This window comes from Artibeus jamaicensis, unplaced genomic scaffold (assembly GCF_021234435.1).
Source record: "Artibeus jamaicensis isolate MK-2021 breed Jamaican fruit bat unplaced genomic scaffold, CSHL_Jam_final contig_834, whole genome shotgun sequence".
Taxonomy (NCBI): Eukaryota; Metazoa; Chordata; class Mammalia; order Chiroptera; family Phyllostomidae; genus Artibeus; species Artibeus jamaicensis.
In genome coordinates this window covers 2,335,977-2,356,992 of record NW_026521981.1, presented here as the reverse complement: position 1 = coordinate 2,356,992, position 21,016 = coordinate 2,335,977, and the positions used below count along the sequence as shown (strand labels likewise).

The window sequence follows — 21,016 nt, the reverse complement described above, 5'->3', positions numbered from 1 at the left end:
TTACGGGCCTCCCCCATCATAGGTTTTCAGGCTTAAGTGGATTAGAGCCAGGAAATGCTTCTCCCAGAGGACATGGGGACTCGGGCTATGTCAGAATAGCCTGGGTGCGAGGGTCCATCACTCCCTCTTTGTTGCAGCCCCTGAGTCCTTCCCTGAGGGCCTCCCAAGTGATCGTGTCTGGGTTAGGTTACCCCTCCTCTGAGGAGTCATACCCATCATGGACTAACAGACCGTGCATTGGGGGCAGGGGAGTAAGCAGAGGCAGTGTTTGCTACCAGAGACAAGCTTTGTCTATTTGTGGCTCAAATTCCAGAGGTTGCTCACTCAGCCTTAGCCATGGGAGGCAGTTACAGTTCCTGAAACCAGGCAGAGCAGTTCCCAACATTCCACTACAGCACAGATACCAGTGAAAAAATAGTGTGGGACATGCAGGATGTGATATTATGTAAAAACTGGAGGCTCGGGCCATTTCCTTTATAACATGGCACTACATTATCACTGAGGAACACATTTAAAATAATACTGCAGAACTGAAGTGAAACATGGCCTTTCATCACCTCCCTGGGGATGAACTCATGATCTCTAGACTTCAGTGTTCAGGGGAATTACAGGTTTTTTGAACAATAAAATTCACATGGACTACCGAGTCCTGTGGAGGAAAAGGGATGGCAGGGCTACTCCCTCAAGTGAGGGAGCACCTCAGAGCAGCCTGGCAACTTTCTTGAAATTTCCTTGAAATTTCAGGGAAGAATTTTAAGGCCCAGAAATAGTGGGTTCATTTCTCTTCATCTCCAGGAAGAAGTGAGAAGTCCGATGCTTTATTCAAAACCACATTAAGCTTCTGGTTCATATCCCAGCCCAATCTTGTGACCTGCTTTGAAGTTCTTTCCATCAGTTAAAGCTCATAGGGTCAGTTTGAGTCCTGGCTGAAGAGTCTGCGTATAACCCAGCCCAATCAGGCTGGCATTATTTACTTTAGCAGAGAGAAAAGTTCTACAGTCCCACTTATATTTAGCAACAATGGGCACTGTTGCTGCCAGCTGTCCAAGCAAGGTTTATTGATGTTTCAGTCTTCTCATTATCTTCTGGTAGATATATCCTCCAAATTCAGTGCCATTGTTAACATCGGTGTGCAGTTGGAAGTCTTTACCGTTGTAACCCAGGGTTATTCTGTGAGAGTTTGGATTTGGCTGTGTCAAAACTCACCTGATAGCCAGAAAGCCAATCTTCAAAGACTAACACAGCCCATACATAGATGGTTGGGCCAGAGAAATCTATATAAACTATTCTGCCAAAACTGAAACAATTTTGTTTATAGGAGGCCTTCAATTTCCCACTCTTCTTTCCTGTGTTCAGGATTTCTTTCCTGTTGGGTGCCCATAGACCTTTGTGGTGGTTTTGGTGTGTGTGTGGGGGAATCTTAGGGAGTTGTCAAGGTGAGGCCAGCAGAGTTTGTCAGGTTCAAACAGACCAAGATTTGGCCATGTAAAGGGAATACTTTTCATTGGTAAGGTGTGTGAGGGGGAAAAAGAACCACACAACTTAGATTCTGCTGGGAGTCGGAGCTCAGCAGGGCAGGCTGCCAGGTGGTGGAGGTTGGGGCCTCTGGGAGCCCCGGGGGTGGGACTAGCAGATCTCCTGTGTTGGGGAGGTGCTGTTTGTCAGGTTCGTGGGAAAATGGGGTAATAGTGCCCACCCTAAGGCCACACAACTCAGACCCCCTGAGTCTGCCTGGACCTCTGCACCCCGGCCCCCTCAGCTAAGTCCTCAGCTGGGTGAGCTCCACAGGATGAGACAACAGGGAGTCCGGAGGTTGGGCAATTGCATTCCCCAGGCTAGTGCGGTAAGTAGAGCAGCGCCCCACCAAAGGAAAATGACATTTGTGACATTGGAGTGAGACTTAGCACAGGCATCCTGGCAGCTGTTCCTTCAGCTCTCACCCCTGGACCACAAGCCCCGGACTCTCCTCATCGGACTCTAGTCTGCTCCACCTTCCCTCTGCTGGGGCCCAGGATGAGTGGCTGTGAACAACATTTTGTGTGCTGGCCCTTTAAGAGGGCACCTGGGTCTCTAGCACACTCCTGTCTCTCTCTGGTGGACAGATTGCTGCTTTTTACAGCCTGAAGTGATGTAAGTGTCTCCTCCTAGTTCTGGTGCTCAAGGCTGCAGAGCCCAGTGCTCCTCAGGGGGAACCTCAGGCGCTGCCTGTGGGAGCAAGTCCAGCCCTTTTTGCATCTCTTCCCTTCCTACCATTCTCAATGTGGCTTCTGTAAATCCTTGGTTTAAAACTTCTTTTCAGTCAATCTTCAGTTGGTTATTGAGGCTGACTGTTTTACACGTTAGTGGTAATTCCATTTTGGTGCTGGAGGAAGTTAGTGTACTTTCCATCTATTCTACCTCCATCTTGGGTCCTGGGTTGTGAGTCTTTTTAATCCTAAAAAATGAGTGTTTAAACAATAGCATCTAATTGAAGACACAGCTATTAAAAATCTGGGAAGAATGTTCAGATGACTGTATCACTTTGACTACAATATTGGTCATTTTTTTATTTGTTTTTCAAATACTGAAGAAAGAGCCAGAAGCTCTGGGCACAATGTTTCACTCTCTCCTAGGCTGTTATGGCAAAATTGTCGTATTTTGTCATGTAATGCAAAATTGTCCTATTTGAGGTAGGATTATTGAGCCCTATCTATGCTAGTATAATTATAACAAAATTACCTACATGAATTGTCATTGTTTTACTTTCTCTTGGATGTTTATAAAACATATGCTGGGTCATGATACTTGGGACTTAAGGATGTGCAAGAGGTAAGAGGGAAGCTGTGTATAGGGAAATCATATAATTGGCTAATTATAAAACATTCTTTTGCCCCTGGACTGGTGTAGTTGAGTTGTCATCCCCTAAAGCAAACGGTTGTTGGTTTGAATCCCGGTCAGGGCACATGCCTGGGTTTGTTCCTGTTCAGGAGCCTGGGCAAGACACAGCCCATTGATGTTTCACTCTTACATTGATGTCTCTCAGGCTCTCTTTCTTCCTCCCTTGGCCTCTTAAAATGAATAAATAGATATACAAAATGATTTTAAAAACATTCTTTTGCATTTGTCAATAGTCATACAATGTTTCAGTAATTTTATCAGGAAAATAAGATTTTGTAATGCATTTTCAACCCACATTTCACTTTTTTCCCCTAAAAAGATAGTGTTTAATACCAATGAGTTTAAAACCTGAGTTTTGCCTCTAAACAGTTATTTTTTTCACTTATGAATTCCACAAGCATTTCAGAAAAATCTAAAAATCACTCTAAATTTAGACCTACAAAAAAGATGTAAAGTAAAAAGAATTCCTGTATACACTTTATCCAGTTTCCACTAATGTTAACAACTTTATAATTGAGATACATTTGTCTAAACAAAGAAATTGACATTGGTATATTAATATTAACTAAACTTCAGAATTTTTTAGACTTCAGCAGTTGTATACTAATGTTCTTTTTACTACTTCAGGATTCAATCCAGGAATTCATATTTAATCTAATGAGATATTTTCTGAACATCTGGTGTCCACTTCCACAGACTTGGGGTCCCACCACCCGTTGCCCTAAGTGTAAGTTGTGGCAAGCAAGGAAGCCCTCTAGCTGTTCTGCTGTTCTTTAGAGCTGTGGTACAACCCAGTGGGTAACAGCGGGTCCATGCTGTTAGACCTCTGGGTAAATCCTGCCTCTCTACTTGTGATCTCCAGCAAGGGATTTAACCTTCCCAAATTTCCATTTTTTCATTCCCAGTTTTCAAACAGGAAATGAGAGTTGTAGTGAGGTTTAAATTTTATTATGTTCAGAGATCATATAGAAAAGTGCCTGATACAGAGTTAAGCACTTAAAGTTAACTGTTATTATCAGTGTTCCAGAAACAGTGGGTGGGTCAGTCTCCAGTTTGGGCAGTGAAAAAGCAACAAAGACTCAGTGCTATAGGAAAAGTCATTTAAAGAAACAAAACTTTTATTTATTGGCTAAAAAGAGAATTAGAGTGCTAAGGAAGACAATTTCATTGATAAAAGGAAAGAAATACGAAACTTGGAAATAGAATTCTAGAAAGCAAATAAAATGCAATTTTTAACTGCTGAAAATCACCTGGGGCAATGGTCATGCTAATCCTTTCTGTGTGGGACCAGTTCTAATCTATTTGTGGTGAAGTGACCATGGTTCTCATCATTATTTTAAACTTAGCTCACACTTAAACAGGAAAAGCTATTTTTCCTGTTTCCTAAGTAAACAGGAAAAATGTTCTAAATTGTAGAGGTTAATTTTATAATCATCATCACAAATTCTATAATTAGGTTTATAAAGAAATAAAGCTTATTTTATAATAGCTTTAATAATAACATAACTTGGAGTTTGTCTAGTGTTTGAAATTTTTGGGGAGACCTTTTATAGTCGTTTTTCTCATGTGACCCTAGAGTTAAAGGAGGACGTAGGAATTATGATCCACATTTTGCCAAGAGGGAAGCTCAGTGGGAAGAAAGCACATCTTGAAAGGCCGCATAGAAGAGGTGACACAGCACTGAAGCTTGAAAGATGTGAAGGGGATTCCCCAGATGGAAGGAGTGTTCCCAGCAGAGGTACAGCAAAAAGTGGGGTGATAGAGTAGGGACTTCTTTTGTGGGACCAAATACCTCAATATGTCTGATGCTTTGGGTAAAGGGAGCAGTGTAGAGGCAGGCAGCAACCTGTATGCCAGGCTAGGAGTTTAGACTTGATTCTCTGGCAATGAGTTTCCTTGAAGCAGAAGAGTAACGTGGTCAAATTTCAGTTTAGGAAGATCATTATGAAGGTAGAAAAAATAATGAAAGATCTTTCAGCAGGTAGGTTCAAGATAGCTGATATTTTCAAAACCTGTTGGCCATGAGATCTCAGGTCCCAGATGGGGTGCCACTGAACAAGAGGAGACAGACAGTTTGGCATTAGCAGCATCACACTGCCTGCAACAAAAGCACGAGATTTAGGTGCAGAAATCTTTGTCAGGTCTACAATTGTCCTGGAGCATTACCACTCAATTTTCTTTGGCCTACCTCGGTGTAATGAGAGTATTTGTGTGGCACCAACTTTACTTCTGTTAATTCACGTTGCTGGAATACTTCAGACATTCAATCAGGATTTGAGAATGAAGACAAATGTGAAGATGTTAAAAGCCAGTCCCAGAATCACATCCAGAGGTAGAGGGTTCAGCAGGCTGCCTAATATGTGGTAGGGTGGATATAGGGATTTTAGAATCCAATTTTGAGCCACTTGTACTTAAGTAATTATTTCAAGAACTTCCATGTTTCATTGTCTCCCTGGGAAGCAGAGTGTCCCCAAAGATTTAAACAGATTTAAAATTTAATATTATACCCAGTCTTTCTCTTAAAGTCAGGTGGGAAGCAAAACAAAATGTCCACTAGTTCTATTAGATGGATGGTTCATTTATTCTGTTTGCAAACAGATAGTTGACTTCCCACTAGGGAGAGAACAGGGTGTGATAGATCAGGGAAGGTAAACTGAGTGGATGAAGTGCTTTGTTTTTAACATGAACAGGATCTCCTCAGGATCTGAACTTCCTGTATTTAACATAGGAAACCCAAAGAAATGTGTGCTCGCCCTTCCCTCCTGATTCTGGCCCTGTAAATTCTGTGTCAGGGTCACCATGATCTGAGTAACATTGTAGCACTTATTAAGAGAAAATAGATCACCAAAGATGACCACTTTTAATGTTCACCGATCAGTCACATGCCCAGGAAATCTGCAATCTTATCGAAAATGAGAATCTTCCAACATGATACAAAGAGAGGAAATAAAGAGATGCCCGAGTAGAAGCTGGCCAGGTAAATTCATTTGTTTATAATTTTTCTAGGAGGCAGAAGAAAGTATTTTATACGGTAGCTTGGTTTCTAGAAAGTGAACTGTAAATGTAATTTTTACAAGTGGGATTTCACTTTAATATACTTTAGGAGTTGACCATTCCTTTAAATAATTCTTTTAGAGAACTTCTTTGTGATTTTTTTTATGCTTCAATGCTTCATAGTTTGTATTTTTAATACTCTTCACCCATTCCAATTTGTTCAATGCAACAATCATTTGTAATTATTTTTACAAGCTAAATAAATTGGTCTTTGCCTTCTGAAACAATTTGACTTATTTTTCTTGAGGGAAACACAAGGTTTTTTGTTAATTTATATTTAAACTCTGCTTTCTTATTTCTCTTTATTGTTTTTTCTCATTTCCTATGATGACCAAATGTTGAAAAAAGTAGAAATTTAGTGAGTTTGACATCAAGAGAAAATGAGGACATAACCCTGAGAAAATGAGGAAAGCCTGACCACCCTACCACCTGTTTATGGATATAACCTACGCCCTACTGTGCCCTCATGTGGGTCCTGAAGTGCCACCACAATAAAGACTAACAAAGCTGTTAGTTTTTATCTTAGACTAACAGCCTCGTGTTTTAAAATACAGACACCCTGGAGAATTATTGCATTAATTGGTCTAGTATAGCATTGCATTAGTGGCAAATTTGAGTATTTTTTACCTGGCAGTGAGAAAAATGGGAGTTTTAATGGGAGTGTAGGAAAGAGGGGCAATCTTGGAATCTGGGGTACCATTCTTGGAGGACAGGCTTAACTAAAGGAAAAAGATCCTGGCCGCGAAGAACTTGCAACAGGGATATGAGTGCTTGGGAAGTGTGGTATAGAAGCTGCTCATCATTGAAGAAAAGAAAATGAAAAGCAGAAGTAAAGTAAACTTGGATTTCTACACAATTTAGTTTAGGGAAGACTAAATTTTCTTAGCATATTTATTCAATAGTTGCCAATCATTTGAAAAGAGAGACCTATTCCTTCCAGTATTTATTGATCACCCATATGGACCAGGTACTTGCAAAGTGCTAATCATACAAAGTGGGACAAGATATTCTTGTACTCCAGTCTGAAAAAGGAAGTTAGGCCAAGCACAAAAAATGATCTATGAAAAAAATTTCAACTTGTGATATGTGCAATGAAGAACACAAAACACACTCTTTATATTTTTGTTTTCTTCTCTACCCTGCAAAATCTGGTAAACAGACTGTACTGAATGCAGTCTTCATAATCTATACCAGGGGTCCCCAGCCTCCAGGTCACAGACCCGTAGCAGCCCATGGCCTGTTAGGAACTAGGCTGCACAGCAGAAGGTGAGCTTGAATGTAATGCACTTGAATCATCCCAGAACCATCACCTCCCTCCCCTTCCCTGCCCTGGTCCGGGGAAATGTTGTCTTCCAGGAAACCTGTCCCTGGTGCCAAAACAGTTGGGGACCGCTGATCTCTGTGATAACCACTCTAAGTTAGGTTCCATATAAGAAATCCTATGTAGGATTTCTAAGGATAATCTTCCAACACTCAGAACCCTTTGAAATTCTGTAGACCCTTGAATACTAACAGGTTCCTCAGAGCTAATTCTAATTTTAAGTAGGTGAGGTTGACCCCTGCCTATTGGGTTTGATTTTAAGACCTGCTGTTTGTCCACAGCAGCCCACCCCAACACAGTGCCCATCTTCTGGCTACATTTCCAGAAATTCCAGGGTGGAGAATTCTAATACCTGGCATAAGGAGAAGAAAACAGAGAAAGGTAATCAGTCATGGAACTGCTGTTGACAAGGAGAGAGAGAGAAGAATAAGAAATATATCCAGATCCCCAAAGAAAAAAGCTAACAAGAAAACTGAAACTATTGCATATTCCATATCAGTAATTCAGGTAAAGAGAAGAGGCATAGTAGGGAATGGAATTCCTCCTAAACCTAAGGGTAGAGTGTGGGGAGCCACTTGAAGTCCTGTTTGCTCAACTGTGGAACGGGGACTAAATATACACTAGAGAGCCTGCAGGGACAGTCCTAAACATTCTTTTATGCATGTGACTACTAAAGCCATTAGAAGCAGGAAGTCAAGTAGATGACTTAATGTTATTGTTATACTACAAGGATAATTGTGCTATAGTGGATAGAATGCTGAGGGACAAGGTAAAATATATTTATGCCTGGTTCTCATATACCTACTAGTGAAAGAGGTAATAAGACAAAAATTAACTACAGCAATAAAGTAAAACTAGCTTCTTGAGCCTTTTTGTGTCTGCCCAGCCAGCATTCTTTGGGGGAATATGTCCCCCACCCTCATTCCAAAGTATTCCTGTTCAGGTGGTTTGGGCCAAGGATGGGTATATGATCCAGGATCAGTCAGTCAGTATTTTATTCAGTATCTTCCTAGTCACACTGATTGCCTCACAAAAGAGTATGTGATATAAGTTGAACCAGTAAAAGTCTCTGTGGGTATTTTACCAGCTATCCAGAAAAGACCCTTTTTCTAGGATCATAGGCTCTAAGAACTCTAGAGTTCTGGGGCAGCTGAAATCCACCTTGCTGCTACATGTCAACTTGAAGATGAAACCAAGCAGAGGCAAAAAATGGATAGGGAGTGGGGGAGGAGAGGTCCTAACAGATACTATGTCCATTCTAACATGAAGCTGAGTAGAAGGACAGGTTTCTACCAGTCTGAGAATGGGGCAGTCTAAGCTGTGACTCACCACAGAACCAGCTGTCCTTGTCAGGAGGGGCCAAGGTCTTCCAGGAAATGCACATTGGAAGGGGTGTGATGATAGCAAAAAAGAAGGCTGGGACTTCTTGAAGTTACTTTCCCTTGGGTAATTTCAAATTTAGTGTATACCCACTGTCCCTGAAGCCTTCTTGTGCCCTCTGCTGCCTTATATGAACCTGAATTACCAGATTCACCTGGGAAAAAGAGTGAGGAACAACTAGGAAGACCAAGATAGCATCCAAGTCTAATATAATTAGTCTTGTCTTCCTCATGCATCAGACTTTAAGATGTTTGAAGGCAGGTTCTGAATCTCCCACTACTGGATCTTCAGGCCGAGCACAGCACCAGCACTAAGCATTTAAATGAAGCACTGAATGAGTGAGTCTGATATGAGGCCCTGAAAGATTCAGCCTGAGAAATTCATTGCTTTGGATTGAAGCGCTGCCTCTCTAAGCAGCCTTTTAAAAAATGCAAATACTCAGAGGACGTGTAAGGTATTTTTTGTCAACCAGCAGTTCATATTTTTGGCAGCTATGAGAACAAGGTGAACTATAAAAATTGGATCTTAGAGAACACTCTACAAGGTACAAATTTGTGTGACTAATTTGGAAGACAGTTTGGTATTTTCTCCTGAAGTTGAACATGCTATACATATGACCTGACAACCCAGTCTGAGAGATGGACCCAAGGGAGACTCTTGCAGGTATATGGGAAGAATGTTCATAGCTTCAGTGAACAAAAACCTAGAAACAAATCAAATGCCCATCAACAGTAGAGAGGATGGATGAATTGTGATATGTTCACACAATTGGATATCATGGCAATAGAAACAAATGAACTATACTAATTTACAACAATGTAAATAAATCCTAGTAATACAACAATAAAATGTAAGTGAAGAAAGTAAATGTACATAAGGCATACAACATGACATAATTTTTATAGAGTTGAAAACTAATATAAGAATAAACTTTATAGAAATACATATAAATGCAATTAAACTGTATATTTTTTAAAAAGCAAAGGAATTCTGGATGATGGTTATATTCTGTGGGGAGGGGTAGGGAATGGGATGTGGTCACATGGTTAGATGGTTATGTCAAGGTTCTAACTTGTGGGTGGTAGGCTTACTGTTACTCATCATGTTATTAAGAATAGTTAAATAAGACTTCCGCCAAGATGGAGGCATAGGTGGAGATATCTTGCTTTCTCACACAACCAAGTTTAGAGTCAACTAAATATTAGCGACAGAAAACACAGCCAGAACACAGAAAATTGAACTTTTCGGAAGTCTGATAACAACAAATTCTTCAGCCTGACTGGTAAGAGGGGCGAAACCAGCAGCCGGTGGAGTGGAGTTGCACAGGAAAACTCGGTCAGATGGACTCAGGCCCGCAGATCCCAGGCGCAGGGTTGCAACGGGTGGACCTAGTGAGCGACCCAGTGAGCGACTGCGGGGAACCAGCGAGGGACCAGGGCCAAGATTTGACTGTGGTCGTGCATTTGTGTGCAGATAGACCAGTGAGGGAGTGGGCAGTTGGATGGGACCCAGCAGGCCTTAGTGGCAAGCGGCAGCCAAGGGCGCTGCCCTTTCCCCTCTGTGACCCTGCATCCACGTACAGCGTCATAACCCAGTGAACTACCTAAGGCTCTGCTCCTCACCCAGCGGCACAAAACAGCAGAGGGGCAAGAAACAGCAGAGGGCGCCGCCATTTCCCCGCTCTGACCACGCCCCCACATACAGCGTCACAAACCAGCGACCTGGTAGTCCATGGCTCCGCTCCTCACACTTAAAGGGCACGAACAGACCAAAAATGGCTCAAGAAGATCTCAAAGCCCCAGAGCCTATAAATCTAAGCGATGAAGAAATAGCAAAACTCTCAGATGCACAGTTTAAAACACTGGTGATCAGGATGCTCACAGATCTGGTTGATTATAGCCACAAATTAGAAAAACATATGAAGGCGAAACTAATTGAAATGAATGGAATTTCACATGAAACCAATAGCGATGAAAAGGAAACTGGGACTCAAATCAATGGAGTGGACCAGAAGAAAGCAAATAATGGCCAAACAGAAAAGAGTGAAGAAGCAAGAATTCAAAAAAATGAGGAGAGTCTTAGGAACCTCCAGCACATCTTTAAATGCTCCAACATCCGAATTATAGGGGTACCAGAAGGGGGAAAGGAATAGCCACCAGTGGAAAACTTATTTGAACAAATAATAAAGGAGAATCTCCCCAATCTGGCAAAGGAAATAGACTTCCAGGAAATCCAGAAAGCTCAGACAGTCCCAAAGAAGTTGGACCCAAGAAGAAACACACCAAGGCACATCATAATTACATTAACCAAGATTAAAATGAAGGAGAGAATCCTAGAAGCAGCAAGAACTAAGGGGACAGTCACCTACAAAGGAGTTCCCATCAGACTGTCAGCAGATTTCTCAAAAGAGACCTTACAGGCAAGAAGGGGCTGGAAAGAGGTATTCCAAGTCATGAAATCCAAAGACCTACAACCAAGATTACTCTATCCAGCAAAACTTTCATTTAAAATGGAAGGACAGATAAAGTGCTTCTCAGATAAGATCAAATTCAAGGAGTTCATCATCACCAAGCCCTTATTATATGAAATGTTAAAGGGACTTACCTAAGAAAAAGAAGATAAAAAAGATGAACAGTGAAAGGACAGCAAACTCACAGTTATTAACAACCACACCTAAAATGAAAGCAAACTAAATGGAGTGGAAACATAAAAATGAAGATCTCATGGAGGGTTAGCAACAGGGGAGTGGGAGAAGGAGAAGGGGGGAGAAGGTACAGAAAATAGGTAGCATAGATGGTAGATAGAAAATAGATGGGGGGGGAAAGAATAGCATGGGAGATATAGAATCTAAAGAACTTGAGACACATGGTCATAAACTAAAGGGGGGGTAATGGTGGGGATGGGGGCGTAGGGTAGAGGGGAATGAAGGGGGGAATAGAACAACTGTAATGGTATAATCAATAAAAAATAAAATTAAGTTAAAAAAAGAATAGTTAAGTAAAAAACAAATGACCAACAAACAAAAAATCCCCAACAAACCAGAAAGCTTGGGTTCCCTAGGAAATAGCCTGAGGCTGATGCTTCACTTGGAAAGTGCAATCTCAGAACAATTATCGTGAGGAAAAAGTGAAGGGAGTTAGGGAAGGATGGGAGTTAGGGAAGCCAGGAGACACCTTGCATTGCTTTATGAAGAGCTCTAAAGATACAGGGCCAGGAAGCCGGTAGTGTGTCTGTTCAGCTGCATGGGAAGTCTTCAGGGAGGATGTTCAGAGAGAGTGTGCCTTGAAGCAGTCCTTGGGAAGGAGGAGGGAGAGGAGAATTATTGGCCTGGGTCTCTCCAATGGGAAGTAACTTCCCACAGGCACCATTTCTGGGTTGCTTCTCTGACCCCTTTTGGTGGCAGAACCAGGTCTCACAGTCTGTGTTTTAGCTAAGTCCAGAAGTGGTGGAAGAAGCCAAAATCTCAGGGCGTGTGACTTATCAGCCCAGCTTCCCAGCCACAAGGTTCCCCTTGTCTCTCCCACCAAGACTCTGGTTGGCACAGGTGGAGTAAGTTCCTAGCCGGTGGAGGGAACTCAGCCAGAGTTGGTGGCCGAGAGTCCAGGCCAGAATGTCCCTGAGGGAATCTAGGAGTTTTAGTAGATGTGTCCTGTATAAGCAGGGGCTTGGAGTTTGATCCAGGTTCGAATACCTATGTGAATTTGAATAAATTCCTTAGTTTCCCTTGAACTTCATATGAAATATGAGAATAGTGGTAACTACCTCCAAAAGTTGTTATGAAAATCTAAAAGAGCAGCCTGCAGAATCTTTGGCACCTAAGAAGTTCTAAAAAAAAATGTTATTTTCTTTTGTCTTATGTCATGCCATGAAGCATAATTGAGACAGTATTGGGATGGGGGGGCAGGCCTGGCTTCCTTCTCCTCTTTTCCTCATGTCACTCCACCTTCTTTTTACCCTGGGCAGCCAAGGGTAAATCAGATTATCCTGTAACACTGGCACCTGTATTACAGGATAATAGAAAAAAATGATGTCTACCCCTTCCTAATGTTGATAGTTGTAGGGGTGTACCGTACTCGGCCTGAATGTAGGGATGTACGTTCCTCTGTGCTCTTGGTTTGAAAAACTATTGGGTTTAAAGGCAGCTGGGTTGTCGGGTGGGTAGGGGGTGGAGGGATTGAGCAAAAAGGAAAAAGGACTCATGGACACGGACAACAATGTCATGATTGCTAGGGGGAGGGAGGTATAAGGGAACTAAATGGTGATTAAAAAATACAATAGAGATTAAATTTTTAAAAAATGGGCAAAGGACCTGAATAGACACTTCTCCAAAGTGTCCAGGGCATACAGATGACCAATAGACATTTGAAAAAAATCCTCAACATCGCTAATCATCAGAGAAATGCAAATTAAAACCACAATATCACCTCACAACTTGAAAAAAAAAGAAATATTCCAAATGGATGGGTGTTTCAAGCAGGCAAATAATTTGCTACCCCCTCTGAACGATATTCTTCAAATATTCATCTAATATTTACTTTGGCTGGAGGCAGAGCTGGCCCCCACAGGACAAAGTCACCTTTCACCAGTGTGTCGGAAGTTGAGCGTGGAGACTTCCAAAGTCACAAGCGGCAGATTTCCAATTCATTTCAGGGATGTCTTAGCCCCTCTGTGACTTGCTACCCTGGCCACCTGTCCACTTGATCATTCCTTTATGTTTCTAGAGCCCTTCAAAGGGTGACTGGGTCAGCCAGACCTCTTGGTAGTTGATAGACATCACTTTCTTTTTGGGCATTTAAGAATATCCCTTTCCTGATTTGTCTGCCTTATACAATTAAGTGTTACTGCGGTTCCTAACACCTCCACAGGTTCTTGCGTTTAGATACATGCTGGGAGCTAAAATAAATGCATACTGCTATTTTGCTGGTGAGATGTAGTATTGTGTAAATGCAGGTTTTAATTTTATAAATTTAGATGACTTAGCATTTCCTGTTCTTAATTTGTTTTCTAAGTTGGGAATAAAATGAAGTTATGTGAGGGCTGGAAGACTCTCTCAAAAGGCCTTTCCTTATCATTAAAGCATAGTGTACACATGCTCCCAGACAGTGCTCTTCAGAGCCTTTTTGAAGACAGAGTACATTCCTACTCTTTAGGGTGCCTTTCTTCCCTTTGAGCTAACCCTGTGACCCCTACAAATATGTAAAAAATTCTGAAGGAGTGGCACTCCTGCATATTCTCGGCTACTTTCCTTTGACATCCCCCTTCTGACTCACTTCCTATGTCCATGGATCCAGTCGGCCCCAATTTCATTCTAGTGGGCAGTGGGCAAGGGTGTAGGAAGTCATTTAAAGACTTCACACCCCTGACTTCCAGGATTACTGGAGAAATGGTCTTATGTCAGTCCCTGTAATACCTCTTGGGTCCCTAACATCAAAGCCTGGGATTCTATGACTGGAACTTTCTTTTGGCTAAATTCTGACTTTTTCTAAAACATTAATGTATTTGAGGACAGCCATTTAAGGTGTCCTAAGTCACCTGTGTCTTTGATGTGACTGGCAAGCAGGTTGGGTCAGCGGAGGCTCTGCGGATATCTGGGGGATGGAGGAGGAGGGGAGACTATAATTAGGTAGCTCAGGACCCAGATAAGCTTCTGCTTTGACAGAAGCCACCTGGTGGCAAGTAACATTTTGACCTTGAATTCCCCCTCTCTGGCGTAGCTGCTCCCAGCCTTTAACTTTAAAATTAGAAAAATCTGTTTATGGTTGTGTTGGAAAATAGTGTAGGTTAGCAAAGGCAGCAAAGATCAGAGGATCCATAAAGAATAAAATAGCCGAAGAGTGTCACCCAAAATTCAATGTTTCAAAGAAAATTAAACATTAAAAAAACATGAGACCAAAGAAAAAAGGACCTTCGGGGGAAGACACACGCACTATGATATTTTTTGTCCTGTTTTTTTTTGTTTTTGCCCTGTGATATTAGGCCATCATTTATGGAGGTCTTCTTTTATGAAAATCAATAACTTATACTAATGTTAAGATGTCTCCTGAGATGATGTGAGATAATAAGGTAAGTAAACTGTGGGCAATTGCTGAATCAAAGCAAGGGATCATTCTGGAGCACAATTAGCCCAGCATGGCTGCTCCCTTTTAGTCAGAATCCCTACTGTCTGTGGGGCTCACCCTTTGGCCTGAAATTTATTGAGCTGCTGGGTTAAAGGCATGAGAGTTGAGCCTCATTTCCTTCCATTTCTAATCTCAGAGAATCCATTTATTCCTTTTACCAGTTTCAGAAAATGGTGAGAACTGACCGTGACTAGTAATTCCTAATATTATATGGTTTTGTGTGGTTTACAAAGCCATTTACATGTATTATTGCGTTTAGTCCTCCCAATCACCCTGTGAAGCAGGCATAATTAATATTACCACCTTACAACTGGGGGAACCTGAGCTTAAAGAGGTGGTGTGACTGGTCCAAAATCAGAGAGAAAGGCAGTGGCTCTAAACTCAGACTTTCTTGCCCCAAGTGCTATCCCTCCACAGTTCACATTGATTCTGAGAAGAGGCCACTTGTCTACCCTGCCCCCCACTCTCACCTTATTAATAATAACAGTTGTGATAGTGGCTGACATTTGGGATAGTCCCATGATGCCAGGTTCATCTCATGTAATCCTCATGCCAAGGTCACGATATGGACTTTATAACTAAACTTATTTTTATAGCTGAGTGAACTGAGGCTCAGAGAAGCTAGATATGTTATCCCAGGGTGCATAGCTAGTAAGTGATGGAGACGGCATTCACACCCAGGCCTGTTTTGTCCCCCAGCTCTTAACCACTGCACTCCATGACCTGGAGGTAACCTCTGGTTTCTCTTCATGGTTTCCACCTTCTTCCAAATGTCTGATTCAAAACAGCAGAGGTATTCCAGGTGCTTTCAAGGGCAAAACTGAACTATAGGCTGTGGGAAGATACAGGATAAACGATGGGTCCTACAGGACTTATTCCAGTGGGAAACACAATGGACCCACAGAGCAAAGCAACAGCATGTGTGTAAGTCAGGAGGAGCATGGAGCCAGTGTGGGTATGGGGTGGAGGGAGGGACAGGGTGGCGGGGGGAGGGGGAAACGAGATTCACCAGCCCACACTGAAGCATTAAGTACCAGAGTAAGGGACTTACTACATATCCTCTACCCAGAATCACTCACATTTTTAGGAGGATGGGGCACTCAACACCGAGGCATCCCTTACTAATAGTTGGCCTATGGCACAGCAGGGGGTGAAGTGTTGTCAGCTGGGTGTAAAAGCAGCACAGACTGAACATTATAAGACCCTCTGGTTGGTTACAAATGCACCAATACTGAGTAAGTCCTAAAAGAGAAGTTTCCTTGAGGTAAAGGCCATAATACAGCTAAGAGATTCTTAGGGATTTGCTTCAATCAAGAACAGTAAAAAGTCCCCATCCACCTTTCCGAAACATAGCTCATTCCCATGCTGACTGAGGCAGGCGGATGGGGAGAGGAAGATGGTGAGAGAAGGTCTGGGAAGAAGACAACTTGTTCAACCCCATGAAAGGAAAGCCTTTGTAGATTTGGTTGAGGTGGTAGGAGAATCCTTGTCTTCACCTGCCACTCTGTCCTGGGGAAGCCTTCCCTGTCATGGCTCATGGCTCTCAGTCCTAGTTGCATGTTAGAATCACTAGGGGTACTTTTTAAATCTGCCCGCCTGGGACCCACCACGAAAGAATCTCTGGGTGCATGGCCCAGGTATGTGATTTTCATAAGCTCTGCAGGTGATTGTGAAGTACAGAGGGTATTACTGCTCCAGAGTTTCAGAACCAGAAACAAAACTGACACAAGGGTCCACTTGAACTTTTTATCATTTTGGTGAGCTTGGGAGGGAAACAGACATTGTAGACTGATTTTAAATAGGGGAAGGGTGGCACAGAAAAAAGGAGCAATTTGCCTGGCTAGAAGGCTGGTGAGGGCAGGGTTGAGGTGAGAGGCAGCTCCTTTTATTTATGTTCTTCCACATCCCTTCTGGTAGTATATCAATCAATAGTTCTGACCGCTTAGCTTTGTATGTACACAGGCATGAAATTTCTATTCCTTATCTGGGGCAATCTTTCCAATTAGGTCTATACTGCTGTGTTAATTTGTTTTCTGGTATGGAAACCCAAATCTTTATTTTGTAATTCTTAGTTCTTCACGAGCTGGAGCAGTGGGTCATGGGACTCCCGCATCTGTTTAGAAAAAGCTACGGACCTTGGTACATTCTGTACAGAGCATATTCTGCACAGAGCATAATATGTGCATGTTCAGTGGGGGTGGAATTCAGACCTAATTCAGTCTCAGCTTTCAATCCAGCGTAAGCCCAGCATGTCTGCCACTGGATCTGCAGCAGTTCGTTCTTTTAGAACACAGAGCGAAAATCCCAAGGGGGCCTGGCTTGGAGAAGCTACCTGAACCACTGTCTGCTTAAAGATACACTCGTGTTTCTTTGTCTAAGTGGGTCAGTTAGGTTGTTTATTTTTGCCATTTGATTTCAGGACACGACTGGCTTCAGTGTGCTGGCACCTCCTGGGAGCACAGGCTCTGAGGGACTGGGGCAGGTGTTCAGGAACTGCCGGTGACTATTATTTAATTTGGTCCCTCCCTCATCCTCACCATTTATGTATGAGTTGGTTATGTGACCAAGTTCTATTTTTAGCTGCAGATATGCTCTGTTCAACTGGAATCATGTTTTTTAGACACTGTATTATGTAAGCTGGCTCCGAAGTTTGCCAGGAGTGCTAAAGTAAACTGTGGCTAGTCATTGAAACCCCCACAGTGAGCAAACAGCACACTTACTTGCTGCAAGATAGAGTTTCAGTTGTGTTAAATAACCGTCTGGTGCTACCTGATGAGAAACACTGTATGACTACTTTATCAGCTTCTTTCCTCTTGTCTCCTAGTTAATCCCAGAATTAATCCTGTGGCCCTGGGGGAAAGGCATTGAAAAGGCTTCTGGTGATGAAAATTAAACTAGAAACAAGTCACAATGAGGAGAAAGCAATGTAATGCTCATTGTAATGTATCTTCTCAGGTCTTAAGCAGCAGAGGAGAAAAGATGGTTAGATGGAGGACACCTAGTTGAGAAGGTGCTCTGGTGCAGGAGATGCTGCTGAGCCATTCATTCTCCTGCAGTGAGTACACTAAACAAGTCTATTGGTGGGATCTCAGGATTATTTCTTGGGGTAATCATGAGTGGCTTTCAAGAATTATACAGGATCATTTTCTCTGACTTCTTCTGGAAGACTGGCATCTGGTTTATCCAAGATGAGCCAGAGATGGTATCCAGCTGGCTGTCCTGAAGGGAGGATGTTAGTATCAGTCAGAACTCTTTGGTGGCAAGCAACAGAAGTTAGCTCTTTTATAAGTTAACCTACTTAAGAAGAAAAGGATTTTATAGAAAATAAGTTCCATGATAGCAGGGCTAGCGTGTTCCCTGCTGTTTCCTCAACAGAACAGTACTTTAAATGTGTTACTCTGGAGCTGTTTGTGGACTAAAAGATATTGTTAGGAAGACTGAGAACTTCTCTGGAAGGGTTTAGGGAGCAGAAACTAGGTCTCTGACAGCCTTATCAGGACATCTCTGCTGAAACGAATGCTCTCAATGAGTCTTATGGTTTTGAGTGTCTCATAACTTTCCAGAGAGAAACAGAACCATTATCTATCTATCTATCTATCTATCTATCTATCTATCTATCTATCTATCTATCTATCATGTATCTATCTATCTTATATATTTACCTGTCCATTTGTCTATCACCTATCATCTATCATCTATCTACCTACCTATGCAGAGAGATAGAGATCTATTGATTGATTGTAAGGAATTGGCTCACGTGAATATGGAGTCTGACAGGCCCATTCTGCAGGGTGGTTGCAGGTTGGAGTTGGAGAGCCATGGAGAGTGTATATTTCAATTCAAGGCCTGTCAGGCAGGAAGAGCTGGTGTTACAGATAAAGCAGTTAAAGTGTTACAGATAAAGCCCAAAGGCAGTCTGCTACAGAAGTCTCTTACTTGGGGGAGGGTCTTTCTGTTCTATTCTGTCCTACTCAGGAGGAGACCCATTCATATATGGGAAGCAATCTGCTTTACTCCATTGATTAAAATGTAAATCTCATCCAAAAATACTCTAGGAGAAATACCCAGAATGTTTGACCAAGTATCTGGATACCTCATGTCCTAGTATAGTTGACACATAAAATTGACCATCACAGAGAGGGAGAAGGGGAGCACAAATGGCTGAGCTTGAGTCATTGATTGTCCTTTTAGCCAGCAGATGGCAGGGCGTTTTGTTTGTCAATTCCAGAAACTTTGTGCCATGTGGCACAACTTATTTCCCATAGGGAAAGTGGGGAGCTGTTACCAGGAGAAAGGGAAATGGATACTGGGAAGATACAAAACAACAACTGGCTCTTGTCTCAGGAGAGTCTTACTTCATCACTCGCTTCTGTATGGGTTGATGTGACAGCTCGGATGGCCTCTTCCAGCTCCTCTTCTCTGTGTGAAAGGGAGAGCAGCTGGGACGGGGAAAGTACGAATTTCTGTCCCTCTGCCCCTTTACCTCCATGAGTAGAGGTGACTGAGGGCAGACCATTGGCACTCCGTCTCTGGCTCCCTCTGGAAAGTCTCCCCACACTGTACAGAGTGTTTACAAGACATCTCTGCCCCAGAAGAGTTGGAATCTGTTGTACTCTGTGCATTTTCTTTCCTTTCCATTCTTTATCTACTAGAGTTGTTATGTAGCTGTGGCTGTTGCCAACCTATGCAGTGCCTTCGTGGAATTAAAAAGACATCAGACCAACCCTCAGGGAGAGGCAATGGGCAGATATTGCCACTCCAGGGCACATCTGCTGTGACATTCTCTTCAGAGGTTTGTGAGCCTGACTTCTGACTAGCACATTATGTGGAAGACTGACTCACTGCAAATCCATGGATCCATGATGGGGTAGACATGATCAATAGTCTACAATGAAAACAGATAACATAAAAATAAATAGATACTCTATTTTTTCATGTATCTCAGAGGATCATGTTATACACATGTAGGGTAGGCATAGTGCACTTCATGGACCACTGATCTAGAACCTGTTGCTCTGCTTACAGCCCTTGTGCAGACAAGACTGATCAAGTACAACACTCCTCCACAGCCCGGAGGCAGCTTCGGGCTCCATTACAATACCATGGTTTCTAGGCGTGTTGGGGGGAGCAGAAAAGGGGGTGAAAACTGTGGCCTGAGGGCCTTATACAGCCCACCACCAATTTCTATAAAGCTTTATTTAGATACAATCAGTTACTTGTTTACATGTTGTCCATGGCTGCTTCTGCATTCCAGTGGCAGTGCTGAGGAGCTGCCGCAGGGACCGTATAGTCCCGAAGCCTCAAATACTTATTATCTGACTTTTTACAGAAATACGAGAAAGCCGACCCCTGCTCTAGGCAGTCAGTATAGATCCCTGTGTGTTGGTAATGAAATGTGAAGCTTGTTTGCCCTTCCTGCTGTAGAGTTAGGCTGGAATTGGGAGGTAGCTCACTGTGCTAACAAGGCCAAGTTTGGCCACCTTTCTTCTACGAGTACTCCGTCTTTGCTAGCTTTCTTGAAATCTAATCCTTTGGTCATAGGGACATAGGGAAGTGGGTACAGATACAACTGGTCACCTAAAGTCCATGTCTTACACAGGAGAGTCAGCAGTGTCCAATCTGCCCTCAGAGCCTCCACTACCTGCCTCCCCACTAGAGGCCTCAAAGACACTGCTCAAAGACAAAGCCTGGGAATCTGTGCTGAGATGCTTGAATTTCTCAGGGGAATTTTTTAAAATTGAAGATTCGAAGTGACAGTGGGAACTGACATGGTTTGTTTCCGCTAGTCCTCACAGTTCCCAACCCTGAGAACTCCCTTATCCCTTCCTCTTTGGGTTCGTCCAGTGGATGTGGGAGAGCAGACAAGGGGTAAGAGCTGACAGAGGAGTCAAAGACAGAGGAAAGCAGAATGAGAGAGATGATCACATTCTGAAATACTAAAAATGTTTATATGCACTGAGGTGGCTGAATTTGAACCTAATTAAAGTCTACCCTTTCAGGTGTGGGCCATTCTCACAAACTATTAGGTGCCAGCCTGAGTCCTTCTATAGGAGCCGGGAAATTCCCCCCGGGAGAGAAACTCCTCAGGGAAGCGGGCCCTCATGGAAGTCTATCCCCTCTCCGCCTCTTGGCCTGCCCTCCTCCATTGCCACGTGACACATCTGTGTTCAATTTAGGGAAGGCAGAGTGGATGAGAAAGGGGAGTAAACCAGCAAATTCTGCTCCTTGAAAGCTATAGTACTTGGATACTAAGAATAGTTTTGGG

General features: G+C 42.8%; 1 pseudogene; it reads right to left on the bottom strand.

Annotated features, from left to right (window-relative positions):
• Window positions 1-833: 833 nt before the first annotated feature.
• Window positions 834-20,290, bottom strand: LOC119064594 (voltage-dependent anion-selective channel protein 3-like; annotated as a pseudogene).
• Between the last annotated feature and the right edge of the window lie 726 nt (window positions 20,291-21,016).